Here is a 21429-nt window from a genome sequence, read left to right as displayed (position 1 = left end):
AAACTTATCATGCCTAAACTGAGTTTAGGCATGATAAAGGGCTTTTCACCAGCGTGCTAACTGTTAGCACCGCTTTGTGAATCAAGCCCTAGGTGTGATAAGTTTAGGCATGATAAGTTTAGGTGTGATAAGTTTAGGCATGCTAAGTTTAGACAAGTGTAGATCGCTTGCAAAGTCCCGCATGCAAAGCAGCGCCATTAAACTTTATACGAAGTGCACCAGTCTTTGCTAGCGTAAAAGTTTTGATCAGCTGTGCACTGCGGTGCTAACGCAGTTGGCGCTTAAACTTATCATGCCTAAACTTATCACACCTAAACTTATCATGCCTAAACTTATCACACCTAAACTTATCACACCTAAACTTATCATGCCTAAACTGAGTTTAGGCATGATAAAGGGCTTTTCACCAGCGTGCTAACTGTTAGCACCGCTTTGTGAATCAGGCCCATAGTTTAATGACACTGCTTTGCGTGCGGGACTGCATGCTATCTACACTTATCTAAACTTAGCATGCCTAAACTTATCACACCTAAACTTATCACACCTAAACTGGCTTTTCACCAGCGTGGTGCAATGGTTATCACGCCTAAAGTCTCTAACTGGGTTAGCACCGCTTTGTGAATCGAGCCCAATGTATCGATGTAATGAAAATTTACATATATCAACAGAAAGAGCAGTGAATTTCATGCCATGGTTTCCAGATGGTCAGTACGTAGTGCATAATGACCAACTGGAAACCCAGTGCAAGTTTCAACGCTTTGACCAGGGATCGATGAAAATCTGCAATACTGCTGTATAAGCATCCCTAGCCAGGTTTGGATTTACATCACAGAAGCCTATAGGCACAGATGTCCTGGCACCCTAGATTTCACCGTCCAAGAACCTACAAACTCCCGCCAACTGTGCTGGCTGACCCAGCTGCCACTTCTCCCTTACTTCCCTTACCCGTCATAGGTAGGTACAGGTAGCCAGAGGTACCCTCAGTATTAAAGTGACACTTAAGCCGGAAAAAAAAAATGAGTTTTACTTTTTTTTTTTCCGGCTTAAGGTTCACTTCAGGTAGCTGGTGGTTTCCCCGACTGAAGGGAGATCTGGTCAGTAGAATGCAGAGAGCTGGATGAGTAACCTCTCATTTACACTCTGCTCAGGACTCTGCATAGATAAGTCGGGAGGAGACAATTGGAGAGGGGATAATATAAGCAGGTGAACATAGGCGCCAGAAGTGTAAAAGCAATGTAATAAAAGTTTTAAAACATGGACGTGGCAGAGGTGGAAAAACTAGCCACTCCAAAGGACAAAAAAATAAGATGAACTTTTTCAAGTCACATGACAAAAAGTTTAATCATACACTCCAAAAACATACAACGCGTTTCGCGGATAAGACCCACTTCATCAGGCAATTCAAGCAGGAGTATATATCATTAGTTGTCCGGGTTTGTTCTAAGCGCTTAGTACAGACCCAGACAGGCTTGGTCTCCCCACCTGCTGTCACAGTGGTTGCCTAGGAGGTAACCATGGTTTGTGAGTATCCTATACTTACCTTTCACTCCTCCCCCTCTTGATCCATAGATACTACACTATGAGGCTCTCATGTCCCTGTGTTCTTCTCTTTCAATTGGAGAGGGGAGTGAGCCACCTTCCCACCATCAGGCGCCTCTAGGCACGTGCCTACAGTGCCTTATGGTAAATCCGGCATTTTGCCTAGCAAATACAGTATACCTATTGTTTGCACAACTAAAAGTAAATTTAAAAAAAATGGACATGGACACATGGACAACCTACTATATTAAGGGAACAATAGTGGTTAATTAAAAAACAATGTAATACATGGTAGAATCAGGTCATAGTTAAATGCCATGAAGTATTTTATAATGGCTTATGTCATGTTAGGCAGAATATGTAATTCTTGAAGATGCACAATTAATTGTTGCAGCACCTGATGAACTCAGTCCATTATTGGTATTAAAAGACTAGTAGAACAAACATCTGGTATTCCTTAACATATGCTAAGTATTTGTATGTTTTGGCTTGACTGAAACCATCGGAGACTAGATGTTTGGAATAACTATATAGCTTGTAATCTTAACATACAATCAGAGGGAGATATATTACCAGCTGCAGTAATATCAGGTCATGCTGCACTTATTTGTGGCAGTATATTTACTTTATTTGCCCAATCCAATTTTGAAACAATGACTGCTCTTTATCATCATGCATATTACACACTGTACATTATATATTATATATCTACATACATACATATTGTTAGACTTCAGGTAGATCTTCAGTCCCCGTTGACCCTCCCACGATGGAAGAGGTGTTGCCCAGTAGCGGAGTCTAGGTGACCACGGGTCTTCACCCACACTCCCTTGAGGGGAATGCAGGATCACACCCCCTTGAGGGGGATGTGGGACTTCGCTGCCTAGTGCCCTACCAGATCGCTACTGGGATAACCTCAGCAAGTGGTCAAGAGAACGGTGATGCTAATGGTGGAGAAGACTTGGTAGACGGTGTCCAGTGGTCCGGGGCCGGCGGCAATCTATGGAGGTCGGGGTCACAAGCCAGAGGTCGGGGCAGGCGGCAATCAACAGAAGTCGGGGTCACAAGCCAAGTGTCGGGGCAGGCGGCAATCTTTAATAGTCCGAGAACAGAGCTAAAGGTCGAGGCAGGCGGCAATCAGCGGAGGTCGGGGTCACAAGCCAAGGGTCACAACAGGAATCAGATCAGGAAACAGCAAACTGGAACAACGGTTCACCGGGAACATTCAGCCAAGCTGTCAGAACGAGCAGCACTGCAGTTAGGGGCAGTGCTGCTTTTATAATCAGTATTGGCACCGAAAGTAACACTTTGCGCATGCGCGCGCGCACCGCTATGTGCAACGCCATACGCCAGGCTTGGAGAGGGACTACAAGGCCCAGAGAACCCCACACTAGAGAGCGCACCCGAGAGCCCCGCGGACGGCCATGATGGTGAGTATGACACATATACTACCAATATCACATAATTTTCAAAGGTGAGCACAATAAAGTAAACTTACTTAAGCGGGATTGTCAGCCATAAAATCATATTCTTACATCCTGCCCCTGCTTTGCAAGCATTCCAATATAATCATAAATGTTTCTGCTGCAATTAATCTTATCTCAGTCAGCCTGGCTTTATTCTGGTACATTGCCGGGAGAGGGAAGTTTGCTATCTCCCCTCCCAAATACCTGGTCCTCACTAATTGGCCGAGGGCAGTTCAGTGTGACACGAGGCTGAGGGAAATACACCTCCCCCCCCCCCCCCCCCCCCCCCGCAGAAGCTGATGAAATACAATTTTTGCTGTGCGCACATGTGTTTACAAAGCAAGGTAGATAAGACAGTGTGGTTTCTAGAAGAAAAAAAGAGTAAGCTTAGGAAATTACATCAGAATCAGTGCTGCTCATCAGGATACCGGATATCCGAATAGACTCGGATATCCGAACTTTTTAGGCCTATCCGATCGGATCCGGATTCCGGATAGCTGGACGGAAATCCGGATAGCTCTATGCGGATAGTTGGTCGCATAACCCGGATATCCGCGGATACCGGTTGGATATCCGAATCTGGGTACTGTAACCATGGACATAATGTCCATGACGTCATTCAGCCAATCAGAGCGCTCCCAGCCTAAGCCCAAGCACCCAATCACAGAGGGGAACCTTGGCCAGTCCCTCCTGTATATAAGGAGGGGGCCATGTTAAGAATCTCGTCCTTGCTTTGTGACTGCCACTGAGATAGTTTGTCCAGTGTGTTTGGCTGAAGCAAGTACATTATCCCAGTGATAACCCAGCGTTTTAACACTAAAACACCTTCTGTTTTTACTGTTTTACTGTGTTGTAGTTAGCTTAGCTAGTCTGTGTAATTTGTTAGTGTCAGTCAGTCTTGTCAGTCAGTCTTTCAGCTGCAGCAGCTGCCTGTGCCTGCTACTAGGTCCTGTGTCTTTGTGTGTGCTGTGTCTGTGTGCACACACTCCAGGCTCCTTGCTGCTGGCTGGGCTGCTATTACTATTGCTACTGTGGTTTTATATTGTGTAGTTGCAGACAGTGCTAGTACTACAGATTATTGCTGCTGTGCTGCTGCTGAGTGAGCAGTGTCAGTGTGTTTAGTTGTTGTACTCCTGTCTGTCAATCTGCTGATCATTTCCAAGCCCGCCGCCACCCGCCAATAATAAAAGTGCACCAAGTACCCCACACACATCATCTGTGACGTCGACTCATCAGTGACAGTGAGTCTTGTACTATGTCTGGCACTGGCAGTGTGAGACGGGGGAGGGGCAAGGCCAGAAGGAGAGTGAATAACATTGCGGCCTCTGGCAGCAGTTCTGCCGCATCAGGCATTCCGCCGCTACCCACTGGCAGTCACGCTGCAGAGACGCAGCAGCGTGTTGCATCAATTTTCAAGCAGGGTCAGCGGCGCAGATTGGAGGAGAAGGACGCCGTGTCTGTGATGCAGCAGATGGCGCATGACGAGGAGCAAGCCAGTGACAGTGAGGCCACCACCACCAGCCCTAGCCCTAGAGAAAATATTCTCAGCAAAATTGGCTTTACAGAAGAGTCTGAGATGCTGACAGTTATTGTTGGGGGGGAGCCCGTCCATGATGTGTCAGCAGAAGAGGAGTTTGAGGCGGGCTCATCATCCCAGCAGTTTGACGAAGGGGAGTTTGATGATGAGGTGAAGGACCCGGACTACCAGCGACCGGAGGGGCATGTCAGCTCTGACTCTGAGGAGGAGGATTCAGTGTGTATGGCACGCAGGTTGAGCATTGCAGGGATTGGCAGGAGCAGCAGTGGGCATGGAATACGTGACCCGCAGGCTGCTGCTCCATCTGTCAGTGGCACGACTACCACCAGCCGCACCACTCAACCCCAGGCCCCAACCACCACCGGGAGAAAATCCACAGCAGCATCCCGTTCTGAGCCACGTAAGAGAAAACTCCAATCCCCAATATGGCAGTTTTTCCATCTGCCCTCACTGGTTAGCAAATTTGTAACGTGCAAATTATGCCATGTGAAGCTGAGCAGAGGATCTCACCCCTCCAGTTATGGCACCTCCAGCTTCATCAACCATCTGGGCAATAAGCACAAACCTGAGCATGAGGAATTCAAGAGGCTGAAGGAAGCTGGCGCTGGCCCTTGCAGAGGTCAGAGCACTATAACCAGCTTTGCCACTCCTGCTGACACTTAGGCCTGTTCAGGCAGCCAGTCCTCCTCAGTGGTCTCCTCTGTTCCCTCCTCAGCTTCCCGTGCAAGCCTAAAACGCCCCCACCACCAGACCCTGCTGAGTGACTCTTTTGTGGTCAGGGCTCAGCCTCCCGGCAGCCGTCGCATATGCCAGCTGAACGGCTTGCTGACACAGGCCATGCCCTCCCAGCTCCTCCCGTACTCGTTTGTGCAGGAGGGGAGCCGGATGCGTGCGCTCCTGCAGTTGTGCAGCGCCGGATTGGCCAATCCCCAGCCGGCACTACTTCGCACGCAAGGCCATCCCAGCACTGCACCGCTTTGTGAAGGCCAACGTGGAGCGTGGGCTGGATCATGCGCTTGGTGCGCGCGTCCATGTGACAATGGACTCATGGAGCAGCCGGTTCGGGACAGGCCGCTATTTGTCCTTCACGGCGCACTGGGTCAGTTTGGTGGAAGGGGGTGAAGAGGAGACAGCAGCATCATCACCCCGGTGGGTGGTGCCACCCCGCAGCAGGGTCAGGGGAAGTGCAGCAGCTTCCAGCTCTGATCCGGTTCCATCCGCCGCCAAACAACCCCGCCTCAACAGCAGCGTGAAGGCCCACCACTGCCAAGCGCTGCTGCAGATGGTCACGGTGGGCAAGAACAAGCTGACGGCAGATCACGTCTTGGCCAAGCTCCGAGAGCAAGAGAGGAGTTGGCTGACCCCCAGAGGCCTCAGAGTCGGAGAGGTGGTGGCCGACAATGGGGCAAACTTGGTTGCCGCCATCCAGCGGGGAAACCTCACCCACATCCCCTGTCTGGCCCACGTCCTGAACCTAGTGGTGCAGAAATTCCTGCACACCTACCAGGGGATGGACACTCTTTTGGGAGCGGCAAGGAAAACGGTGGGTCATTTTCGCCGATCGGGTGGTGCCACAGCGACCCTTACAGCCGTGCAGCTGGAGCTGAACCTCCCACAGCACCGCCTCATTATAGACGTTCCAACACGCTGGAATTCCACCCTGGCGATGTTGGAACGTCTGGTTGAACAGAGGCGGGCTGTCAACCTGTACCTGGCCAGAGCCACCATGGATGCCAACTTGTTGGGGACCGGCACCACCCACCTCCCAGACATCATCCGCCCTGCTGAGTGGGGAAAAATGCAGCTGGTGTGCTATGTGCTGGCACCCTTCCTGGAGGCCACCAACATGGTCAGCCGGGACCATGCGTCGCTGTGTGAGTGGGTGACCATTGTGTGCATGCTGGACAAGGCCCTCGATGCTCTGCTGGAAGTGGGAGAGGAAGCCTTGATCCAGCAGGAGCAGCAGCAGCACATTTCACAGTCCACCTCTGTGCAGCAGGAGGAGGATTCTGAGGAGTTGGAGGAGGATTTGGAGGAGTTGGAGGTCCCTGACCTTGAAGAGGAGGGGGCACAGCGGAGTGCAGCTGCAGTAGTGCGGGGGTGGAGAGAGCAAGATGAGGCTCCGGAATCAGAGGAGGACGACAGCACTGTCAGCGGTGCAGAAGATGATAGGTCAGCAGATATGGCAGCCCTCTTCCCCATGGCAGTGCACATGCTGCAGTGCCTGCGCAAAGACCCAAGGGTGAAGGAGATGAGTGCTCGGGAGGACATCTGGATCACCCTGATGCTGGACCCACGGCTGAAGGGGAAGCTGGCTCAGTTCCTGCCTGTAGGAGGAGACCCTGTGCGCCGAATCAGGGACTTGTAGTGGATTCTGGTTCGGCGCTTGGAGGAAGCCTTCCCCCGGACTCCCACCCCCCCCTGCTGTCTCAGTCCAGCCAGCACAGCAGCAGGTGCCTGCATCCAGCATCAGCAGGCGCCCAACAAACCTGCTGTCTCTGACAAAGGCGCTCTATGCCACACCAGTACCGCTGCCTACAGAGGAGGTGCCTGCAGCAGCATCCGGCTCTCAAAGCCAGAACCAGCACCTGACCCGGATGGTGGCCGACTATATGGGGTCCTATAGCGGGCTTGACACCGACACCCCTGTGGACCCCTTGGAGTACTGGGTGAAGAACCTGGATATCTGGGGCGAGCTGGCGCAATACGCCCTGGAAGTGCTGTCCTGCCCGCCTTCCAGCGTTATGTCGGAAAGGTGCTTCAGTGCGGCCGGTGGTGTGGTCACTGAGAAGCGCTCTTGTCTGTCAGGCCAGTCTGTGGACAGACTGACTTTTTGAAAGATGAACGAGGCTTGGGCGGTTGGTGAGTTCCTGGCCCCTGTTGTTGGCAAGAGGGGGAAATGAAGTGGCTGAGTGGTAATCACTATGCCTGCTTCACCACCCTTTACCACCACAACCTCCTGACTCCATCTTCATGAAGCCAGGTTCTTATTTTTTGAACTGTGCCGTGGTACCTGCCATGGTCAACTATCTAAACACAATAGCTGTGTAATTTTTTTGGAGGTGTCTGTGCTGTCCGAGTTGTGGGGAGGCCCCAACTGCGGCAGTACGACCGCTTCCTGGAACCTCTCCTAATTTTTTACTGTGCCGTGGTACCTACAACAGTGCCATGGTCAACTATCTAAACACAATAGCTGTGTAATTTTTTGGGAGGTGTCTGTGCTGTCCGAGTTGTGGGGAGGCCCCAACTGCGGCAGTACGACCGCTTCCTGGAACCTCTCCTAATTTTTTACTGTGCCGTGGTACCTACAACAGTGCCATGGTCAACTATCTAAACACAATAGCTGTGTAATTTTTTGGGAGGTGTCTGTGCTGTCCGAGTTGTGGGGAGGCCCCAACTGCGGCAGTACGACCACTTCCTGGAACCTCTCCTAATTTTTTACTGTGCCGTGGTACCTACAACAGTGCCATGGTCAACTATCTAAACACAATAGCTGTGTAATTTTTTTGGAGGTGTCTGTGCTGTCCGAGTTGTGGGGAGGCCCCAACTGCAGCAGTACGACCGCTTCCTGGAACCTCTCCTAATTTTTTACTGTGCCGTGGTACCTACAACAGTGCCATGGTCAACTATCTAAACACAATAGCTGTGTAATTTTTTGGGAGGTGTCTGTGCTGTCCGAGTTGTGGGGAGGCCCCAACTGCGGCAGTACGACCGCTTCCTGGAACCGCTCCTAATTTTTTACTGTGCCGTGGTACCTACAACAGTGCCATGGTCAACTATCTAAACACAATAGCTGCGTAATTTTTTGGGAGGTGTCTGTGCTGTCCGAGTTGTGGGGAGGCCCCAACTGCCGCAGTACGACCACTTCCTGGAACCTCTCCTAATTTTTTACTGTGCCGTGGTACCTACAACAGTGCCATGGTCAACTATCTAAACACAATAGCTGTGTAATTTTTTGGGAGGTGTCTGTGCTGTCCGAGTTGTGGGGAGGCCCCAACTGCGGCAGTACGACCGCTTCCTGGAACCTCTCCTAATTTTTTACTGTGCCGTGGTACCTACAACAGTGCCATGGTCAACTATCTAAACACAATAGCTGTGTAATTTTTTGGGAGGTGTCTGTGCTGTCCGAGTTGTGGGGAGGCCCCAACTGCGGCAGTACGACCGCTTCCTGGAACCTCTCCTAATTTTTTACTGTGCCGTGGTACCTACAACAGTGCCATGGTCAACTATCTAAACACAATAGCTGTGTAATTTATTTTGGAGGTGTCTGCTGTCCGAGTTGTGGGGAGGCCCCAACTGCGTCAGTACGACTGCTTCCTGATACCACTCTGATGTTGATTGACAGCCATTTTTTTTGGGGGGGGGGGGGGGATTTTAAGTCCACTCCCCACATCATCAGTGTTTCCCTTTTCAAAATTATGATGCTACATGCCTCATATACCCTAAAAAACCTTTTTAAAGCAATTTAAAGGCCACTTCCGGGATTAAACACGGATATCCGAATCCGATCGGATACTAGGGTCGGATATCCGAATCGGATTCGGATCGGAAAATTTTGAATTCGGATATCCGACCCGGATCGGATAGCGGGGTATCCGGATCCGAATCGGATCCGGATTTTGAAAAGGGGTATCCGAGCAGCACTGATCAGGATTGGCTTCAGTTAGATGCAGTAAAGATGGAAAATGCCTAGAACTGTTTCTCTTTATTTACTGTATAGAATTCAGTGAAATGAAAATGGGGATAGTACAATACATATGTTATGTAAATAGAATATGTATTTACCTACTTACCGTATATTTGTGTTTGTTTGGTTTTTTTCTTGGTATAGTATGGCTACCCCTGCTGCTTTAAGCTAATCTTTCTGCAAACTAAAAAAAAAAGTTGTATGAAAACATAAAATCACTGCAAAAAGTAACACCCTGCCAGGGGTTTTACTTCCAATTTCACAAAAATCCAACTAAGCTTATGGTAAATAGAGATGGCCCAAACCTCCGATTTTCAGTTTGCGAACCGGGTTCACAAACTTCCGTTAAAGCTCGGTTCACGCAAACTTTTGCGAACCGCATTAGACTTCAATGGGGAGGCGAACTTTGAAAACGAGAAAAATTTATGCTGGCCAGAAAAGTGATGAAAAAGATGTTTCAAGGGGTCTAACACCTGGAGGGGGGCATGGCGGAGTGGGATAGATGCCAAAAGTCCTGGGGAAAAATCTGGATTTGACGCAGAGCAGCGTTTTAAAGGCAGAAATCACTTTGAATGCTAAATTGGAGGCCTAAAGTGCTTTAAAACATCTTGCATGTGTATGCCTTAATCAGGGAGTGTAATTAGAGTACTGCTTCACACTGACACAAAACTCACTGTGTAACGCACCGCAAACAGCTGTTTGTGTAGTGACGGCCGTGCTGGACTGGTGCGCACCATGGCCAGAGTGCAGGCTGTGGCGGTTTTCAAGCCCATATGGTCGCCCAGCTGTGGTAGCTCAATGATAGAACAACAGTGACTGTCCAGCTGATCAAATTTGGTCTGTCCACAATGAAGCAACGACCTTATTATCTTTGGTGTGCCACCCCACGAGACACTCATATAGCCGGTGGCCATTGCTTCATTGTGATACGCAAGCCCCTTCACCGCAACAAGGTAATGATCAGGAAGGGGAATGGGCACATGTACATGCCTTTTGTTTTGTTGTTGCAGCTGCAGTGCAGCCTGAAAAATTAGGCAGGCATGTACACGCACCAGAAAAATTATTATAGCAGCCGCTGCTAGCAGCAGCCTTAAAAATGCAGGAATCCGCCTGGAGTGGCGGAGAAGGCAGTCAAGCGGCCTGTGGGCAGAGATGCTGTGTGGGGGGCGACTTAGGCTTGGGGCACGCAGCCAGTCACACGGTGTGCAGGCAGAGATGCTGTGTGTGGGGAATGACTTAGTCTTTGGGCGGGCAGTAGTTCTCCGGGATCCATGCCTCATTCATTTTGATAAAGGTGAGGTACTGAACACTTTTGTGACTTAGGCAACTTCTCTTCTCAGTGACAATGTCTCCAGCTGCGCTGAAGGTCCTTTCTGACAGGGCGCTTGAGGCAGGGCAAGACAGAACTTGGATGGCAAATTGGGACAGCTCTTGCACAGGTCAAGCATGCGCATCAAGTAGTCCAAGGGTTCATCGCTGCTCACAGTGTCTACATCCACACTTAAGGCCAGGTAGTCGGCTACCTGCCAGTCCAGGCGTTGGTGGAGGGTGGATCCGGAAGTGCTAAGGCGAGGTGTTGGACTAAAGAATGTCTGCACCTCCGACATCACCATGAGATCGCTGGAGCGTCCTGTCCTTGCCTGCGTGGACATGGGAGAAGGATTACTGGCATTGGTACCTTTATTACGTTATGCTGTGACATCACCCTTAAAGGATACCCCAACTGAAATGTGACATAATGAGATAGACATGTGTATGTACAGTGCCTAGCACACACATAACTATGCTGTGTTCCTTTTTTTCTTTCTCTGCCTGAAAGAGATAAACATCAGGTATGTAAGTGGCTGACTCAGTCCTGACTCAGACAGGAAGTGACTACAGTGTGACCCTCACTGATAAGAAATTCCAACTATAAAACACTTTCCTAGCAGAAAATGGCTTCTGACAGCAAGAAAGAGGTAAAAAAGGGGAATTTGTTATCAGTGAGGGTCACACTGTAGTCACTTCCTGTCTGAGTCAGCCACTTACATACCTGATATTTAACTCTTTCAGGCAGAGAAAGAAAAAAAGGAACACAGCATAGTTATCTGTGTGCTAGGCACTGTGCATACACATGTCTATCTCATCATGTCACATTTCAGTTGTGGTATACTTTAAAAGCATTGTAAAGCATAGTAGCCAGCTTGTTCTGCACGTGCTGCATCCTTTCTGCCTTCTGGTGAGTTGGTAACATGTCCGCCACTTTGTGTCTATACCGAGGGTCTAGTAGCGTGGCCACCCAGTACAGCTCATTCTCCTTGAGTTTTTTATACGGGGGTCCCTCAACAGGCTGGACAGCATGAAAGACGACATCTGCACAAAGTTGGATCCAGACGTACTATCCATCTCCTCTTGCTCTTCCTCAGTGATTTCAGGTAAGTCCTCCTCCTCCCCCCAGCCACGAACAATACCACAGGAACGTCAAGCAGCACAAGCCCCCTGCGACAGCTACTGTGGTTGTTTTTCTGCCGCCGCCTCCTCCTCCTCCAAAGAAACACCTTCCTCATCATCCGAGTCTGACTCCTCTTCCCCACACGACTCTTCCTCCTCCTACCCCCTCTGTGCTGCCGCAGGTGTTGAGGAAACATTTTCTGATTAAAATTGCTCCCACAACTGTCCCTGCCGTAACTGTTCCTGTTCACGCTCTTCCACAGCTTGATCCATCACTCTGCGCACGGCAATGACTAGATTGAGCACTTGCGCCATGCAGGGTACATGTGTCAGCTTTCCCAAATTCAATAAGGAAAGGAGATTGCTGCCGTTGCTACACATCACGTTGACGATCTCCAGCTGGTGCGGGGTCAGCCACTGATGCACCTGTTTGTTAAGGACAGCCAGGAGAGCTGGTCCAGTGTAACTCTCCGCTTTGAGGCAAGGCATGTCTAAGATGGCGTGACACTGTCTTACCTGGCATGCAGCATAGGCCCTGGGGAGCTGGGGCTGTGTAGCTGGAGAGGAGATCGCAGCACCAGTAGAGTTGAACTGCCACTCAGCCATGGAGGAAGAGGAGGATGACAGCGAAGAGGATGTAGCAGGAGGAGAGGAGGTGGCAGCAGGCCTGCCTTCAAACCGTGGAGGTGTCACAACTAAGTTCGCTGCACAGCCAAATACTCCCTGCTTGCCAGCCTTCACCAGGTTGACCAAAATGGGCTGTGTAAGTAATGTACCTGCCCTGACCATGCTTGGCAGACCAGTCATCCGTGGTCAGATGGACCCTTGACCCAACGCTGTGTGCCAGAGATGACACCACTTGCCTTTCAACTTCATGGCACAGTTTGGGTAGCACCTTTTTTGAGAAATAATTGCGGCCTGGTATCTTCCACTGCGGTGTCCCAATGACCACATATTTTCGGAAGGCCTCAGAGTACACCAGCTGGTATGGTAACAGCTGGCGAGCTAACAGTTTCGCCAAGCCAGCTGTCAGATTTCGGGCAAGGGGGTGACTGGCAGACATTGGCTTCTTCTGCTCAAAGATTTCCCTCACGCACACCTGGCTTCTGCTGTGGGCAGAGGAGCAGGAACCGCTTAAGGTGAAAGGCGGAGTAGAGGAGGGGGGCTGTGATTGTGAAGGTGCAAGGGAGAAAGCGGCTGAAGAGGATGCACCTGAAGGAGGAAGAGGAGAAGGAGGGTGGCTTTGCTTTTGTGTGCTGCATTTCCTCAGGTGGTCTTCCCATTGCAGTGTGTGCCTTTTCTCCATGTGCCTTCGTAAGGCAGTTGTCCCTATGCGGCTGTTGGCATTTCCACGGCTCAATTTTTGGTGGCAGAGAGAACAGATGGCATTGCTCTGATCTGAGGATGACACACAAAAAAATTTCCAAACCGCTGAGCCACCCTGGGGTGATGGCACTATGGTGGCATCAGCAGCTGACGTTGAAGGGCATGATGGCTGGCTGTCCATAGGTGGCGATACATGGCGCCGGACACTGCCACCAGATGTTTCTAACGACGAGCTCCCCCTGCTTCTTTCAGCAACTCATCTCCTCCTACTCCTCTCTGACTCCCCCTCTGAACTGTCCCCTTGGTCATCATGTCTGTTAGGATCCCACGTGGCATCCGTATCATCATAATCATCATAATCATCCTCCCCAGCTTTGCTTGCCTCAGACACCTCATAAACTGCACCAAAAGCAAGTATTTCATCATCCTCCTCCTCACAACTTATGTCCATAGTGTCACCTAACTCAGACATATGAGGTGGTGTAGCCTGCCTCTGCCTGTTGTTTTGTCCATATCGGGGGGGGGGGGGGGGGGGGGCATGAAAGGCATGCACTGACTTGACTAATACAATGTGCAGTCACACAGGTGCAGTGAAAGGTATGCAGTGACTGGTATTACAATACAATGTGCAGCTGTCACACAGGTGCAGTTAACAGGTATGCATGCACTGGTATATTACACAGCGTACGGTCACACAGGCACTGTGAACAATGGCTAGTATTACAAATGTGCAGCTGTCACAAACACAGGTACCGTGAACAGGTGCAGTGACTGGTGGTATATAACACTGCATGCGCTAACGTAGGTAGGTAGGTAGGTAGGTGCACAGAACAGGTGGATATGCAGTAATTGGTATTACAAATGTGCAGCTGTCACACACACAGTTAGTCACTGAATGTGCTGGGCCTGGCAGTGGCACAGTGGGGATTACCAAGGGGCCAAGGTCCAGCAGCTGCGACTGACTGACAGGGCTGTATATGCAGCACAAGTGTCTGTGGGACACACACACACAAAAAATAGATCACAAGAACAACATTAGCTCTCAAAAGAGCTGTTGAGGATGAGGAGTGCTTTTTAGCAATAAGTATCAGCAAGAAGGAGCAACCTAACAAGCCTAACACAAGAGCCTAACTAAGATTTCCCTATGTCAGCAGGCTCTCTCCCTTCTCTAATTACTGCAGCCACTCGACTGAGTGAAATGGCTGACGCTGCCTGCGTTTTATAAGGGGGGGGGGGGGTTCCAGGAGGGAGTGTAGCCTGATTAGCTACCCTGTGTCTGCTGACTGTGATGTAGAGGGTCAAAGTTGACCCTAATGATGTAGTATAGGGGGCAGGTCGAACTCGCATATAGTTTGCGGTACACCGCGAACGTGAACCACTGAAGTTCGCGTGCGAACCATTTGGGCCATCTCTAGCACTATGTAAGGTGCTTTACACTAATCAAATCCTATCTCACCCGCTTCAGAGTCTCTTTAAGCACATTTTCTCTGCATTAAAAGCTACTAAAACATTTTGGGTAGAGTTCTACTTTATTGAACATAGGCCAACATATGCAGTCTGGCTACTAGGACTGTACACCCAGCAAAGTTGATGCTGATAGGAATCGACATGAGTCTGTTGTACTTCCCCTTTCCCTTTTGTTTAGCTTTGGTATTTTCATTTAATCCTTTGTTTTTCCCCCATGCAATGAATGACCCATTATCAGTGACATTAAATAAAGACTGTAGTCATATTTACTGTAAGTTCCAAACCAGTGTCAGATTTACATCCTCTGGAAGAGGGAGGAGAGAGTATGGGATCTCAGGACTGCAGGGGTCAGGGTCATGTTTGCTTTCTATTGTAAAGCTGTAGGTTATTAGTTTAGTAGCTGCTGCTTTCTTAGAAAGTTACATCAGCCACAACTTGTTCCATTTATTAAGAAAAAGAAAGAAATACTGTGAGTCTGAGGAGATTCATAAATGTCATAACTCATGAAAACTTCTTACAATGATCACACTCGACTTGTCCAAACAGCACCAAGGGAGTTGGGAAAAGACTGAGCTCCAAACAAGAAGTAAGTCAACAATGTACATAATATGACTTGGTATTCCTAAATTCTTCTTTTTTTATTGTGGCATTATAATTTCAGTAAGCTTTGCCTTGTGTAGCCTACAATACCTAGACAAGCACGCAGTGGCTGATTCTAGGCACAATGGGGTCCTGGGCAACAATGACATGGGGTCACCCTATCTTCCCTCCCGCCCCTTTGTTTCTGACCAACCCCCACCAGCTGGGGTGTTCCTCCAGAGCTCTAGAGCTGGCTAAGACAGGTGAGTTTGCTCCACTGGTCCTCAACTGGGGCCATAAGGACCACTATGTACTTAAGGGGAGACCAGGGGGGCCATCAGCTGGGTTGGGGCCCTGGCCAATTGCCCAGTTTGGTCCTATGGAAGCCCTGGGCCCTGGAGGTACAGTACTAAAAATACTGACACAAGCTGAAAACATACACTGCCCGAATAGATGTAGTACCAGGGAAAATATAATGCAAACACTATTGTCCAAAGGACATTGCCCTATCAGTACAGGTAAAAAAAGCATTTTACTATTTTATTGTGTAATTAGAACAAGTTAAAAACTGGGAGTTCCGTTAGTATGGATACTCTCTGGTGAAGATCTCTAAATGAGTGTCTAGGCTAACTCGTGGGGGTCTTTGCTTATCCCCCTCCACTTCAATATGTTGTATGAAGTGGGGTGTAGCTATCCCACAGGCCAATTAGATAGATTTCAATAAACTCAAAGGTGTGCAGGGTGAGAGGAGGAAACACTCCCTAACTGGATATAACAATCTGTCTGTCAGTATTGGTGCGTTCCTCTGGCGTTATTTCTCCCCTGTTCTAATTACACAATAAAAGTAAAATCCTTTTTTACCTGTACTGGTAGGGTAATGTCAATTGGACAATAGTGTTTACAAGCTGAAAACAGTAAACTAATAATAATCTGATCTGTACAGCCACACTTGCCACAACTGCACGTTTTGCCACGCTTCAGAAAACATGCAATGCTGCATATGTAGTAAAAGTCAATGGGTAATCCTCTTGCATTCATCTTCGTTCCGTTTCCACATTTCTGTCCGCACGCAATAAAAAAATCAGACAACTTTCTGCTTTTTTCCATATATAGGGCCCGATCCAATTCACTTTTACTCCTAAGTTTTCACCTAGGTGATATTTTTACAACTTATCAATGCAATGCATTCTAAGCCACCAGTAACCAAAAAAAAAAAAGCATTATACGGTAACTGTTTCAATTGCAGAGTGCTAAAAAGCTATTTTAAATAGAAGATGAAAAATGATTTCCTAGGAGAAAACGTAAGAGAGAAATTGAATTGGATTGGGCACATTAAGCGCATTTGTTATTCTATTGTATTTTGGCGAAAATGAAGATTTTCACACGGAAAACACAATCAAAAACGCAATTACTACCCAATAAAAGAAAATTAAAATCGTCCACTAAATTGCACTCACAAGTGTGTTACTAATCCTCCTAGAGTTAATGAATGTTCTTTCATACCATATTTGTCTCTGCAAACTCTCTTTGTCCACATCTGATGGCTAGTTGTTCATTATGATGCATACTGGCGTGTCACCATCATCTCAGTTTGAAATGAACATGTCCCCCAAAAAAACAAAATACATTCAATTATATATCTCATTCTCATCGGCCCCAAGGGAGCAGGTGGTAATCCTACAGAGCAGATTCCTCCTTTTTTTGCCTTGAACTGTATTCCCTGCAGAACCATATGATTAAGGAATGCACAGAATGCAGTAAACAGAGGAAAGGAGGGTTTTGCAAACCTTTGTGCAGATCAGGTGGTGCAGTCCATTGCTGTATACAGATAAAACATTACAGAATGCTGAAAATTGTAAATATTTAATAGCAAAATAACACACGAGAAAGAAAATTACTTTGCCATAAATAACACATGAAATTTGCTTTTAAAATAACAGAATTTACCAATAATCTGCTTGCATTTAACATTTTTGTAGCTGTCATGTCATTAATAGCAATTTGTCATAAAGCTAAAAACTGAAGCTGCTTTCTTTTAGGAAAGACGTGGTGCTGAGTTCATTCATATGGGGTGAATTACAAGAAATTTCTCTTAAAGGCAACTGAGTATGAGGGATTTAAAAAATGAGCACAAAGGATTTTTTTTAAATGAACCTCCCCATAAGTAAGGTTCGTAATGGGCATACGTATTAATACACCATCAGTGAGCTGGGCACTGAGCTCCCCACAGTGTTAAATACTATTCACTCTTCGAGTCATAGCAACTCGGAAGGAGGAGTAATTTGGGGTGTGGCGCTGGAACCCTAAACTACCCTTATGCGTCCCGGGCAGTATAACATTACTGCTAAGGGGGTGCCTAGTTTCGGTGCTGCTAAGTGCCGTGCGGTGAAAGCTTCGCTTAACGGGGTGTGCCATCGGGAGGGCAAGGGGTTGGGGTGAACGGTCCTACTTACCTACAGGGTGCTGCTCCTCTGGGCCCCCGAACCATATGGATCCGCCATGTTCACCAGGTTGAGACCCCAGCTGCCACGTTTACAACTTCCCAGCAGTGTCGTGCTCGCCTGCCGCAATGCATGCCAGGAGAAGTAGTCCATGAATGCGAGTACAGTTAAATGATACATAGATAACTAAAATGTAAGCAGGTTGAGGCTAGGAGAGTGGTTTCAACAGCGGGTGTTTCAATGCAGATTTCAAATGATCTTGTAGCTGCATGTTCGTATTTTGTTTTTTTTTCTATTTGGTGTTTGGGAATGGTATGGGGTAAATATTAGAATTTGAATTACAAAAAGGTAAGGGAGCCAGGGCTATAGCAAATATCAACCTTTAATTATAGAGCCAGTACCAAAATCAGTGAAAATCAGTGAACAAAACACGTATAAAAAACTCCCATAAAAATTAGTGACGTTTGCCAAGGACCTATCTATATAACATAACCTGTAGATCTAATGGAGTGCACTTCACTTGAAAAAGATCACAGCTGTGTTGGAAAAAATATGTATGGAGTATTGAGGCTACCCATTCTGGAGTATTGAGGCTACCCATTCTGGTAAAAGCAGCAGATTTCTGGCATCACTGCAGGACAGTTACCTGACTCAAATGGTAACGGAACCAACTAGGGGAAATGCATTACTGGATTTGATCCTTTCAAATAGACCAGATATTGTATGAAATGTGCAGGTTCAAGAACATTTGGGAAATAGTGATCACAACATGATAACATTTGATCTGGTTCCTGATAGGCCATGGGGCAGTGGGACTACTAAAACTATGAATTTTAGAAAAGCAAAGTTCAATCAACTCAGGCAGGCAGGCACTAAGTTTGGTGAATTTGGATAATGTACTACAAGGGGAGAACACTGAAGGGAAATGGCAAGCTTTTAAACTTATTCTTAATCAATATTGTAGTAGGTTTATCCCATATGGAAACAAAACGTCAAGGAATAAAAAAAAGCCTCTATGGATGAATAGAAAGGTTCGAGATAAAATGAAGGGGAAAAAGAATGCCTATAAGGTCCAAAAACAGGAGGGGACCGAGGCTGCATTAAGCAATTATAAGGAGTGCAATAAAAGTTGTAAAAAATAAATTAGGCTGGCAAAGATTGAAGCTGAAAATCAAATCGCTAGGGATATCAAATCTAACCCAAAGAAGTTTTACAAGTACATCAACTCTAAAAAAAGAAAGGTTGACTGTATTGGACTCCTAAAAAAGCACATCCGCCGGAATTAATCTATACAAGGTGAGGCGGGCTTATGTAGATTGTTGAGGTTGATATCCCGTAACTTTTGATATTTGGTAAATATTAGAATTGCCAGGGCAAAACTGGCCATTCTGGGCCACCTCTGTCAAATATCTAGCATGAGTGCAGATTCTGACCCACCCATCAATGAGAGATCCGGACTGCTTGATCATCATCTTGCCCAAGCCCTGGCTGACTCCATTATTCACCATCCTTTCTTGTGTGTTGCTGTCCTTCTGTCCCATTCCATAGAAACAGAATGTGTTGCTAGCCTACAGACTAGGGATGTATTTGTATAGAACTTGACCCAAACTCTAAACTGTAAGGATTGAGTCCTCATTCCTGAGGGTGACATCAGTTATATATGTAGCTTCAGTATGAATAAATCTGAGTAAACAAAATGTCCAAGCTGTCTGAGTGTGTGCAGATGTGGATATTTTTCAATTTCTAACAGTTAAGGTCCTACAAAAACTTGGCTTTGGATGAGGGGAGCAGGCATTTAATGGCCCCGATTCATAAAGCATTCCCGCATGCGGGAATGCTGAAAACGGCACACTTTACCGACCACACAGCAGAATCTTTATTCATAAAGGCTTTTTCCGCATGAAAAGCCGACTTTCGCGAGCAGAGTTATAAATCACCGCCTTGCGCGGTGATTATCATAGCAAAAGTAACAAGTAGTCAATTCATAAAGATTAGAGGTAGCGGTATGCGGACGAGTATTACCGCTACCTCTGATGTGGCGAGAAGCGTGCGGAATACATTGCAGTGAATGGGACAGACCTCCCAAGCAGCTGCAGAGAGAACACCGCACGGAGGGATTCCGCCTGCTTCACCTGTTTCCGCATGTCTCCCGACAGCCTAACGCCTGCCTACAGCGGAATATCTCCGCACGCCTGTCACAACTAGCTACATTTTTATGAATTACCACCCTGAAGGCGGAAATACCGACAGCGGTGTTTCCCCGCTCGACTTTCCCCGCTCGACAGCACTTTTATGAATCGAGGCCAATGTCTACTTTCTTGCCTCTCGATGGCTCCATTGGGAAAGATTTCCTCTCACTCTCTGTTGAGGTATTGAGATCAACACAGCTATCTGGATAGAAATTGAAGGAAAACTTCACATCAACGAGGAACAAAGCAACATAAGTCTAAAATAAGTAATATGACTCATCAAATTTAACACAAAAAGGGATTCTATTGCTTCTTCTTTCCCTGTTTGAGTGTTTTCCTTTTCCTTTTTTCAAGATCAAGGTCTTAGGCTGGGCCACATTGTACGGGATAAAACAAAACGGTCCTGTAAAAACTGATCCATTTTCTGTTTAAACTGATCAGTTTGTTACATTGTACAGTTTTTAACTAGGTTTTCCATTTTGTGTTTGCTTACCACCTGCTTGGTACCCATTGCCAGGTTTCTCCGCTACCCCTACTGCCATCCATTCTGGTCCCTGCACTCTACAAATGTGGGTATACCGATCCCAGAATCTCATCAGAAGTATCAGGCTCCCATTGGTTTGCAAAAGACCAATGGGAATCCTCCTTGAGCACCAGGGAGGGTTTTCAATGATCCACTACTCTAAACCAATGAGAAGCTTCCCTGTCGAGGAATTATTCTCATTGGTCTAATGCAAACCAATTGTAGTTTTGCAAGCATGCAGGCACCTAAATAGACAATGGCAGCAGCAGAAATGGACCCGAATGGCAGGAGAGGTTTTTGCAAAACATACACAATGAGCAGCTTAGTGAGAATAGACACTGTCCATTCTCATAGGCTAGCATTGATTCCATTGGCCACCATCACCATCTGCTTTATCCAAATGGACCAGAAAAGCTGTGCAGGAATCAGGACCCAGAGTTGCATTCTGCTTATGGGAACAGACTGAATAGATCCATTCCAAATGGACTCATGTGAAGGGATTCTATTGCTTTGCAGCTGTGCCGCTCCGTTAAACGGAACGCTTTTATTATCCGTGTAAATGTAGCCTAAGTGATTTTAAATGAAACAAGATAAAGTGTTAATAAGGATTCCCTTACCTATTGAAATAAACACAATCCACAACTACAAAACAATAACCCAGTAGATGTACAAAGTAAATAACTTAAAAGCGCTAAAATAATTGTTCAAAAATATAAAGCAAGGCCGTAACAATCACCCATGTGACCCCTGCCATCAAAGGGGGCCCAGAGAATTTGGGGGCCCCCCTTACCCTCTTCCATGGGCGTAACAATTGACCCTGCAAGGAATGCAGCTGCAGGGGGCCCAGAAGCCACATCGGGCCCCATGGGAGGTGAACTTTCTTTTCCCTGTTCTGAGAGACTGACAACTAAGGATAAGAAGAGAAAAAACTTTCTTTCTTCTCTCTGCACAATTGTTGTAATGACTGTATCTGCTCAGCCACTGATAAGGAATCATACAAAGTTTTGCAAAGATTTTTAGACAGTCCCTATTCAGTGTTCAGCAGGGTCTTGTGTACTAACCCTATCCTTTCTACCCATCCCCAAGTGTTGTGTCCTGTAGTGATACTTGGGGAGTTTGCAGAGCCAGCTCTGCTCCATCGGAGGAGGACAGAGTATGTGTAATAAGCTGCGGCTGAGAGCACACTCATCTGTCGGTTTTTTGTATGTGTTTTCTGCACACCATGTGTGTCTGTATGTGTGAAAA

This window comes from Hyperolius riggenbachi, chromosome 2 (assembly GCF_040937935.1).
Source record: "Hyperolius riggenbachi isolate aHypRig1 chromosome 2, aHypRig1.pri, whole genome shotgun sequence".
NCBI lineage: Eukaryota > Metazoa > Chordata > Amphibia > Anura > Hyperoliidae > Hyperolius > Hyperolius riggenbachi.
This window is presented reverse-complemented; position numbering follows the sequence as displayed.